Source organism: Amblyomma americanum, chromosome 4 (genome assembly GCF_052857255.1).
Source record: "Amblyomma americanum isolate KBUSLIRL-KWMA chromosome 4, ASM5285725v1, whole genome shotgun sequence".
Lineage (NCBI taxonomy): Eukaryota > Metazoa > Arthropoda > Arachnida > Ixodida > Ixodidae > Amblyomma > Amblyomma americanum.
This window is the reverse complement of record NC_135500.1, coordinates 146,570,051-146,581,978: the sequence shown is the minus strand read 5'-3', so window position 1 is coordinate 146,581,978 and position 11,928 is coordinate 146,570,051.

Below are 11,928 nucleotides of genomic sequence, written 5' to 3'. Positions count from 1 at the left end.
ATTTAACTGTTCCAATTTTTATATTGATTTAGTCTTCACACGCCTATTTTTCCCCTAGCAAATACGTCATTGGGACTATCCACTGAACCTTGGCCAATCCCCCAGCGTGGGTATGTGCCATGCTTACTAAGAAGAAGACGAAGAAGGTGGCTGCACATCGCTCCAGTGAAAAATTTACCATCCGCGTAAATACGTTCCTTATATCAAGAGCATTGACTTCACACCATCTGAGGAAGCTCCCGGAGCTCATGCGCCGTCTGACTGGGTGGCAGTCAGCAAATGTCCTTCAGTCAACCCGGCAGCTGGTCTGGGCTCCGAGACCAGGCCTAGGACCACCAGTGACGCGTTGGCTAAGGTGGCTTCGCCAGTGTCGGTCCCTGCTCCCGGTCCATCAGCGGCAGCGCACATCCCGACTTCTCCAGATGTATCTCAGCCCGTGAGCGATCTGCCCTCTGGGCAGAACTCGGCAATGGCTGCCCAGCCTCCACTGCTGTATGGGGCTTCAACCGTGCAGCCTGAGGAAGAGAGCTCTCCAATGGACCTGTCTTCAGCACCTCGATTCGTGCCACCGGCTTCCTGCAGTTCTCAAAAGTGCCCATCAGGGGACACTGCACAGGATTCGTCTTCTTCAAACTGCAGCTCACAAGGCAAGCGTTCCTGCCCAGCGCATGCCAACCAGGTGGCTGTGCCGACATCGGGATCGGTATCGTATAAAGTGGCCATTAAAGCTCTGGCAGCCAAAAGCCTGACAGACATTCCGAACAGGATTCTTCAGGTGAGCCTGAACGAGTGTCTTGGGACCAAATGTTTTCGTGACTACAAAGGTTTTCGTGGCTAAGACATCGCTATAACGAAATCTAATACCATCGCTTGTGGCTCCCGACTTTAGACGCTGTCGAGCGTCTGTAAACGCTCAAGTGCAGAGCGATTACAAGCGAGATCTCGGTGCCGGTCCAGGTGTACCTAGTAGAAGGTTCGGACCTACAACTCTGTGCTGTTTACAACGTCGACGTTGCCGAAGACCAGACAACCCTCCAACGTGAGCTGTACTGTCCAAACTACCGTGTCATCCAAGTGCGGTATATGAGAAAGGGGAGCTCGTGCATCGCCACACTACAAGGCCCACCGACTCTTCCAGAACGACTTTACTACTATGGCCGTATTCTGCGGCCTAGCCCTTACAAACCGAGTGCTGTCTATTGCTACAGCTGTTTCATACCTGGCCACATGCGCCGATCATGCCCTTTTACAACGCAAGATGAGGCTCGGCCACAAGGCACACCGTATTACAGGTGCGGACTTTGCAAGACTGACGACCACGAGATCACCTCTCCATCTTGCCCAACAAAACAGAAAGCAACTGAGAAGGTTCGGCGTGAGATTCGTAAGTAAGTGCCCCCTAATGAAAACAGAGCCCCGATACAGATATCCAACAGGTTTGTGGCTCTCCAGTGGGATGAAGACGACTGGCCGGAGCTTTCTGCACCCAATCCACCTGCAGCCCCTGGCCAACAGTCGTACAGTGTTAAAGTGCGCAAGGATCGCCGTCACCTTCAAGCTACACAAAAGCACAGCATGATGGAACCTCTGCGAGAGGACATGGCAGCAGTTGGCGACCAAATTGCACGCCTTTTCGCCGAGGTCTCTAAGCTACGGTAACGCCGAGAACTGCTTGCGCGCCGTAGACAACCAGCGGAATCCCACTCCACGCCAGTCAACGCTGCAGCACCTTCGACTACGTCCGGCCCTCATGCGTTTTTCACAGACTCTACCAGGTCTTCTGCAGCACTGCAGGATAACTCAACAACATCCCTCCTCTGATTTATGGTAAAACAGTTATCTAACCTGACATCAGTTCTATTACAACGCTTGGAAGCCTAATCGATAATGGCGAGTACTTGTTGTAGTGTATTCGAATGGAACTGCAGAGGCCTCTCCACAAAGCTGGGAGAGCTCAAATCTCGACTTCGCATGTACAACATCCAGGTGTGGACCCTGCTACTGCAGGAGAACAATGCCTTGCCATCCATTCCGGGCTTTTATGGATACATGTCTCCTTGAATGAACGACCATCGTGTGCACACTGCTGTCCCTCCGGGAAAGGCGGCGGTGTATGTTGAAGCCTGTTTTCCTCAAGTTCGCCTCTCTCTAGAAAACTGGTGCACCTCATATCAAGAAGTAGGCGCATTTGCTGTGAAGCTCCCCAAGGCAACTGTTCTGGTCGTGTCATACTATGAAAGACCCGCCGGTGGAGCTCCCTCCCGCATTAATCTGGGGTGGTTATTACCTCTATGACGACAGCACCCAGGGTGGCCTGTTTTAGTCGGTGGTGACCTTAACGCTCCTCATCCGGACGGGGGGTACCCCACTTCAAGCCCTTGTGGTAGGCGTGTGCGGGACGCGTTCGCGGATGCGCTGTTTGTTTTACTCAACCATCCAGATTCATCAACGCGGACTGTGCGCCACTGTCGCAGTTCAACATATGCTCCAGACCTTGCGTGGTGGTCAGGACCCGACACTCCCTCGTGGCACGTGGAGCCAGACTGCTGGGGTAGTGATCACCATCCTATCATCATCGGTCTCCATCCATCAAGGGCCCGTCGATTACGCCATAGGTGTTCTGTGGTCAATTGCGACACGTTTCGCACCACCGTCGAAGATCTCTCTCTCTGCAATAATCTAAACTACTTGTGGACTGCATACAAACTGCGCTGAATAAGGCTACTGCTGTCACCTGTACGGACGTGAATCACCCGGCGCCGGATGTGGGTCTGCTTAATTTGTGGGCTGCTCGCCGACAAGCGGAGATGGCAGCTTCCCGAGACCCGACTTCTGCGCAGTCACGGACAAGGCTGAATTATCTTACTGCCAAGGCTAGCAGATATGAACGCGATCTCTCGCGACGGCAGTGGCATGCGTGGTTTGAGCAGTTTTCGACAAAGTCATCGAATGCTGCTCTCTGGCGAACGTTTCGTGCAATGGAACATGGTTCCCGTCGTCCTGACGCAGCGGCCACAGCATGCGTTGAAGCTAACTTAGCTTCGTATGATTTCGCCAGAGAGACAGCGCGGAAATTTTTCCCCAAGTATAATGTGTTGCCTTCAATGCTCATAGGAGCCCCTTTGGCTGCCATTCCAGCATATTTGATAAGCTCCTTTCTACAGCCTACGCCGAGGGAATTTCAAGCCCATTTCCAATGCACGAGTTGCTTGCAGCAATAGATGAGGCCCGTCGGAATACAAGAACTTAATTTCGGCTGTATTGCCTCAACTCCTCGCCACCATTAACAATGTATGGAGAGAAGGCGTTGTACCAGAAACTTTCAAATCGGCTATTGTGATCCGCGTACCAAATCCGAGGAAGCCGCCGACAGACCTCGGAAATTTCCGGCCTATATCGCTTACGCCAACATTGTGCAAGCTTACCGAAACAATGCTTGCCACCCGACTATCGTGGTGGCTTGAGCACCATGGTTTCTACCATCCCGCCCAAATTCGCTTTCGTACGTCTATAGGTACAGAAGATGGACTGGCTGTCTTGGCGTCAGCAGTTCAGGCCTCAACTCGCAGCCACAATGTACATACTGTACTGGCCATGGACGTTGAAAAGGCGTACCATAATATCAGTCATGCTGCCATCTTGTAATCCCTTGGAATGCTGCATTTCTCCGTTAGAGTGCGCAACTTTGTTAAATCCTTCCTTGAAGGACGGCAATTTGCTATATGCCTCGGTGGTGAGGCCGTCGTATCATCTGTACCTCTTCGCGGCATTCCCCAGGGATCGGTGTTATCGCCAACACGTTAATATTGCTCTTATCCCCCTTGCTTGGCGCTTACATGATGTCTCTGAGATTAAGTTCTTATTGTATGTTGATGATATAACTCACAGCGACTTGGTGACTCAAGCAGCAGGCCTACAATCAGCCATAGACATTGCGTTGACTTATGCTTTTTCAATTGGTCTTCAGCTTTCAGTGAGCAAAACCACATTCTTGTCAGCCGCCAACCGCTGGGGGCGCCGTAAACTCGCTGCAACACCAATTCGTCTCTATTTATCCGGAACTCCAGTTCAAGAAAGTTCGGCCGTAAAAATCTTGGGCTTAAACTATACACTAGTCAGGAACAGGTGCTGCTTCGCTTTCTGGGGCTAAAAAGCAAGCAATTAAGGCGTTTTGTCTGATTAGCCGCATTGCTCCTAAAACAGGCGGAGCCCACTGTCATGTTGCACGACAGTCTGTGCGGGCGGTTGTGCAACCGCGCCTCTTTACTAAGCCCAATTCCAGCATTTGACGAGGGCTCAATGGGATCATCTAGAAGCTGTTAATCGAGAGGCAATGAGGGTCATCACTGGCCTTCCCCGCATTACCCCGATCGTGGCGCTCCAAGAACATGCGCAGCTGAATACACTACATGAGCTCGTGCAGCAATGACGCGAAGCTCGCCGCCTTTAGTCAAACCTTACATACACAAAGTGTGCGCTCAGGGCGTATGCTTCATCGCACTCCTTTCTACAGCCGCCCCCGCCAGTTCTTCCTCCGTGGCATTTTCTGCAGCTAAGCGACAACAAGCCAACCGATCTACGTCGGCCATCACCTACTCGCGCGGCATCATCGTTTCGTGACAGAATTACAGAGCAAGACGCCAATCTGCCGCATGGCTCCATCGTTATATACGTTGGCGCCAGCAACCAGGCCTCCGAAACAACGGCAGTTTACTTTACTTTCAAGCCTGCCCCGAACAAAACGTCAAAGTTTCGCCTCTCAGAACCACCTTCAGAACCACCTTCCTCCTGTGCGGAGATGCTTGCGGTTCAAGAGGCACTTTGCTAAGTGGCCGGCGTCCTCATGCTACCTAAGGCCCGCATTGTCATTCTCACCGACGTCCTTCACGTCACACGTCTACTACGACGCGTCAGTCGCACCCCAGAAATTTCCAAAGACATCCACCGTCTAGCGGCAGGCATCCCGTAGCAAATACGTATCGAATGGGTCCCGCGTGACCTCCTGAGCGCACAAAGCTGCACAGATTCTGCGACACGCCTTTCGACCTCAGCCTCGTCTTTGCCGCGAGTCGTCACTCTGGATGACTCCACCCTCCTTTAACAAGAAAGGAACACCTCCGGCGCCGCACACGTGCTCTAATCTCTCCGTGTGCGGCAACCCTCCCCCGTGGTCTTACCCGTGCAGAGGAGGTTGCGCTTCAGAGGATACGGGCTGGGGTTGCCATAACTCCAGCTGTGACACGCAAGTGGCAACATTTCAAAGATCTATACCCCTGCCCCGGGTGTCCAGTCGGCAAGATCAGAGACTGTGAGGTGGATTATCACCACCTGTTGTGGGTTTGCCCGGCGCTGAAGCCGACGAGAATTCGGCACCTGGCGGCGGTGGGTCTCTCACCGGACAATCCGTATTCCTATAATGCCTAAACACAGGGTCCATATCATCGTTCACTACTTGAATTCAATAGATCAGCCTACTTTTTTTCATTTATTTAACCATCTTCCTCATCTCTCATTTCATCACCTTTATGCCCTGAGGCAATAAACATCGCCTGTAAAAACATTTTCCTCTTTTTTGTGCAGCAGGCAGGCTTTGATGACGTCGTGGTGGCGGTTCTGTTTGCCTTGAGAAGAGGCTTGTGTTTGGTGATAAGATATTCTTGCTTTTCCAATTTTGTCTTTGTGTATTAACTCAAGATATTTATGGTAATATTAACGATAATGTGGATAATAAAGCTAGACAGGCTGCATATTTGCTGTGGGAGCATAACCAAGACCGGTACCCGAAGCCATAGTTACCAAAAAAAAACGCTATAAAATACTGGAACAGTAGAAGAGCGCCCATAAGTGAGCACTGGAAATGTGCGTTGTCTTCACCAACCCAATGAAATCAAGAGTGTTGTTTCTATGATACAGTCTTCGCGTGTTGTTAGGAATGTGGTAGTAGTCGGGCGACAATTTTTTCGCCGCTGAATATCAGCTTTTAAAATACTCCCAGACCTGTCGACTGTTCCCAAAGTGGCGAAGTGTCATCGGCATTTACAGTGCGGTGCCTGCAGTGAGGACATCCACTGCAAGGCCCGCCAGCATCGTGTGACCAGAGATGCTACTTCTTCAGAATCCGCGCACTGAAGCTCACAGTAAGGTAGGGTCGCATTCATTTCATACATTTCCAGTAGTAGAAATGCTGAGGACCGCGAACAAAATGCATTAAACGGGCTTGACTGGGTCCACCACCCGGATATTGTGTCGTTGGCTGCAGCGGCAGTGAAGTGGGTGTTAGCAGGCTGAGGATCCATGCCATGTGCTCACTTCTTTCAGCTTCGTCGTAGGGTCGGTGTATCCTTCCTATTTCAAAAAGCAGGCGAGTTTGTAATATTTCCTAGCTATACCCGTGGTCATAACGAACCGAACTCTTCTCATTCAATGTCATCTAGGCAAATACGAACAGTAAATTTGTAGTTTGCCACCTCTTCCATGTTATCTTTTACGATGTAATACACACACATCTGGACGCGGAGAAGCCTTCGCATGAGCATCGAGCGTCACGGACTCTCAACTTAACGTGCTGGGTACTCAGGCACTCCCATCATCGAAGCGCACCGAGCCGATCCTGTCTGTGTAAACAACTCTGTGGACAAGACTACTGTTGCCATTTTCTGCTTGGGCTGCGAGATATATGCACCGCGCTCAAGAAGTGCGTCGCGAACACGGGAATGAAAGTAGTTGTTTACAAGAGCCTTTCCTGAGGCACCCCGAAAGTATCCTGTCAGCAGGAACATACTTCTACCTCTGTCCTGAGAGCGAACGCTGTATTAGCCTGAAACCGCCGCAGGCCCCGTAGGGAACACTTGGCGACCAATGCGAGGCAGATCCTCAGTTTACGCACAGTGCATGCTCTAAAAGGCTACGCAGAAAAAGCCTGCTGGAGGAGCGAGATAAATGTATGGAAAGGAAGGAGCACTTATAATGCTCATATGTAAATTAAGCCCCAATTTGGTTCACAGCCTAAATGCAAAGCAGCGAAATGACGCATCCGATGAAAACTTTGATTAGCGGTAGTATCCCAGTAATAAAGCAGCAGGGTGCAGTGAGAGAGACTGAGATATACACAAAAATTTATAAGGCTTTTAAATGTTGGAAGACTCAGATTGGTGGACTGCCTAGTTCAGGACTTCGGTGGCTTGCGGTGATGTTTGGACTCGTCGGGTGGTCTAGCGTTGGTCCTTCATACAATTGCCGGCCAGGGCTGCCTCCCACTGCTCGTAAGATGATGGTAATTTTGTTAGGTTGAATGGTATCGTCACGCAATTGCGCGAAATGTGGACTGCGCGGGCTTACCGCCCCACCAAGGACAGGTATGCTGGCATCTGGAAGGGTTTGATGGCGTTGTGAAAGTACAGGAAAGGGAAGCAGTGAGTTTAATTCGTTGAGAAGAATATTTCCTTCGGTTCAGTCGTATAATTTCTAGCCGTGCACCATAGTTTGGTTGGAGAGTGGTGGGGTACAACAGAAATTAAAATGAATTGAGTAGAAAGAGCACAAAGTTAATAAGGATGACATAATTCCTAGATGTTTCCTCCACCCGAACTGCGAAATGTATCCAAAGAGCGTATGTTGCAACAGTATTCCGAGCCTGTTGATGTCACTCAGCACACATATCAGTAAAATGGTGCTCCGACTGAAAGGCATCAGTGAAGAAAATGACTTTTCACCCTATTGGCTTTCATCGTTTATGTGCTGTCTCTCATTGTTACCTTTTTAGTTGAGTTATTATTGTGTCTCTGAGCATCTTTTAAGTGTTCGCAGCGCAGCCACTAGCTTGCTGTTTTTAGGTAATCTTTTTGTATGGCGCATTCCTGCTCATAAAGACATTGTCGATAACATCTCAGTTTCTGTTAGATTATATGCTGACGATTGTGTGTTATATGAAAAGATTACTACTACTGAGGACCAAGTACGGTTAAATAACGATTTCACTAAGATAATAACATGGTGTGACCAATGGCAAATGTGCGTTAATTATGATAAAACAGTGTTCATGCGTATAACCCAGAAAAAGAAGCCTCTTTTGTTTAACTATACTGCTAAAAACAAAGTTCTCTCTCAAGTGAATACTTACAAATACCTAGGTCTGCGGATCTGCAATAACCTCTCCTGGACAGAGCACATTGACAACGTTACAGCTAATGCCCTACGCAAACTATTTTTCCTCCGACGTGCTCTGAAGCTCGGCCCCCCCAGTGTACGTTCACTTTCGTATAACACTATTATTCGCCCTATGTTAGAATATGCCGTCATAATCTGGGATCCTTTCACTAAGTCTAACATTGCTAAATTAGACAGAGTCCGAAAGAAAGCAGCACGGTTTATTTACAATTCATATAACCGCACTTCTATCACTGCACTTCTTAATCAAAGTGGTTTGCTTCCAGTCTCTCATAGAAATCGCATCTGTCGTCTAAAATTTTTATTTCAGTTAATCAAAGGTCAGTACAATATTGACACATCCAATATTATATCGTTCTCCTCAGGGTACAACACAAGACAACGCCATGATTTTACAGTAACACCATTAAACGCACGAAATAACACCTTTAAGTACTCTTTTTTCCCCAGAACGATTACAGACTGGAATAATCTAACTAATGATGCAGTAACCCAAACTTCACTAAAAAGGTTTGAAAGCCACCTTTAACTTTTTTTATAATGTCTTACCGCTACATTTTTTTGTTTCATTGTTTCTTGATCTTAAATTGTTGATCAATTGTTCTTGATTGTTTGCTTGTTCCTGAGGTCGTTTTTGTTGTTTCCAGAATTTATGTATTGTGTGCCCACCCCTGCGAAGGTCTTGTAAAAGATCGCAGTATCAATAAATAAAAAAAAAAATCCCCCCCGCCACCCCTCCAAAAAAACGACGACTATTAGGCAATTGAAGTCGTCGAGAAGAAAATTGTCTTTTTTCGCGCACACGTTAGTTCCAGTTTCACGTATCTTATACAGTGATGAACACTGTCCCTTTAGCTGCCATTTGGACAGAAAAATTTGGAGAGTTTTTTTTTTATCGTTGCGGCTTGAGGTTCGGTTCCAGTTGGATTTTTTGATCAACATTATGTCCACCACGTCTTCCGGACGATTTTCCTTTTGGTCTGCAAATAATGCAGCTGAAAGCATTCCGTGCTCAAAAAAAAACACATTGTGTTGCTTTGCAATGAACTGCCTTATCGCTTAGGAAGCAACAAGGCACACTTTGGGAGTGTCAATTGGCCATCCGTCGCTGGCGTTTTGTTCTATGGCTGAGAGAGCGCCTTGCTTATCCGGCCTTCATGCACTTGACGGGTCTCATTATCTCGGCCTGGTGCTGCCGTAACAAACGACGGCTCCGGTAGCGAAAGCGGCAGCATCGTTTCTCGTCTGAGTTGCGCCTAGCCTCCGCTAGATGTGATTAATAATCTCGACACGACACGAAAGATTTATGATACACATCCTTCTGAGTCGCGTCAATTGTCAGGCGAGGCTTTGCGCCGAGCCAAGCAGCCACACATTAATCGCAGACTGAGGCAACGGCCTGGCCCGTTAAAAAATGGCTAGATTTATGGCTTTTTCTTGAGATCTGTCTCAAAAATAGTTTGCGAAAACTTGCAGTCGTGTCAAGATCATTTAGCACGGGTACTACTGGCTGCATTCAGATTTCAAGATGCGTATGAGGATGTGCACCTTTGGCTGTGGTTAAAAATATGTGACGTTGCAGTGAACATAATGACGCTTTAATTACCAACAAATAGTTCTGACTGCTGCTACACGTCCGCGATATATAAAGAGAATTAATCCGCGAACAGAAGGGAAAAATGCGTATATAATGAAACAAAATCAGTTCGGAATCTTTTGATGGCTGAGGAGCATTGACATTTGCTTTTCGTCATTTATTTTCACCATGTACTCATTTTAGAAGACCCTACTTCTGTAAATAGAATACTTGCGATGCATTTTAATTCTTATTATACGAACAGCGAGACATTCTGTCGTCTTTGTGCTTGCTCTGACTCTTGCTATATTATGAGAAGTCATATACCGTCGAAAGAGGAAAAATAAAAACCTCGTTCTAGCTCCCGCTCTAAATATTTTGCTCATATGATTCAATTCAAGCACCTAACAAAACCAATTTGTGCTTACTATAATGTATAGCATCTATTGAAGAAAACCAGGATTGCCGTTACCTCCTTAATTACTAGTTATGAGGACCTGGCGAAAAATTCAAAGCCCTGATTCCCGGTGGCCTATTGTGAAACTGCGGTATGAGCTACACTTCCAGCTCTAATCACGAGAATAATTGTTACCTGCCACTAGCAGTTGCGGTCGAGAAATTCTTCGCTTGCTTTTCCCGCTTTGTTAGAAGTTATGTGACGATGCTTTTTTTTATGGCTCCGCCGTCGTGAAGGGCAATATTAGGAAGAAAACAAAATAAAAAAGTGTTCTTCTATGGGAAATCTCTGCATAGCGATGCTGTCAACATTATCCTTAAATCAGTGTCGCGTAGCACAGAATAATAAATAAAGTCCACATTGTTACTTGTCATGACACGCAGAAAATAGATGAGCCCAAAGGCGCGGGCTCCCCGCTCCACATAAGTACCACGGTGTGATGTGCACACGAAATCGTCGGGGGATTTTTTAGTGCGGTGTGTCGACAGTGGTGTGTCGACAACGGAGGGCTGCGCGTGCCAGCCCAGCGTTGCGCGTGTGCGCGTGCGAATGGTGTGTGCGAGACGACGCGACAAGGAGCGTTTCGAGCACGAGGAGCGGAGAGCTGATGTGTCAGAAAACCGAGGTGTCAAGCTTTCTTCTCTTAGTCCCTGCCTTATCCGTTCCCTTACGGCGCGATTCAGTTGTCCGCAGATATGTGAGACAGATACTTCGCCATTTCTTTTCCTCAAAAACCAAACCAAGCTAAGGGAGACAGCACAGCGGATATCGGGTAATTCATGCGTGGAGGTGGCAGCCGTCGGACGTTGGGTCTGGGCTGCCGTGGGCCTCCCTTCGATCACCAACTCAAGTCTCCTGCGTCCCATTTAAGTTTGGGGGTGGCAGCCAATGGATTGATGGTCCGTGCTGCCGAGAGGCTCCCTTGGATAGCCTGCATTAAGCCTATGGCGTTTCGGGACGCCGTCGACCGGACCTGGCTGCGCTTTTCCTGTTGCCAAGTTTCTGGGGCGGCTGACGTGAGTCCACCGGCGTCTTCTACGTCTCTACTACCACCCGGCTCGCTTACGCCGCTTCCGTCGACGAAACGCCAGCGACGCGTCGCAGTTCATCTATCCGCGTCCGTCCTGTCTGCAAAGCACCCCGCTTCACCTGGGGCGCACAATATGGGGTTAACTCTTTCCTTTAAACTGTAATGTTGTACGCGTGTTGACTTTATTTCTTTGTGTTTTCGCTTGTTATCGGCTATTTTCCTTTAGATTAGATATACGGCTTCGTTTTGTTTTGTTTGATCTGTTTGTTGCCTTGTTAGAGCCTGCACGCGATGGCGTTCCCCTTTGGATAGTCGGCGGTGCGGCACCGTTTCGCGACACACGGTTAAGGGCAAGACGCTTCGCCACTATATAGAGAAGGCGTAGCCAAGGGCCTCGAAGTTGAAGGCAGGAAAGTGTAGAAGATTCGCTGACTTTCAGTGCTCAAACAGTTAAGCATAATCAACTTCCGCTGGTCCACGGCCACTATGGCAGCACCCGACGGCACCAATTGCGCAGCGCAAGCTCCCACTATGCCCAAGAAACGGCAGAACTACAAGGAGTCGGCAGAGAGGGCGGCAGTGCCTGGAAAACCGAGAAACTCAGGACGGAAGTAAAAAGGCCACTTCAAGGTTCTTTAAACAGCATTCGTAAAACCTTTAAACACCACAATAAAAATGTTTGCCTGTACCACTTGTATC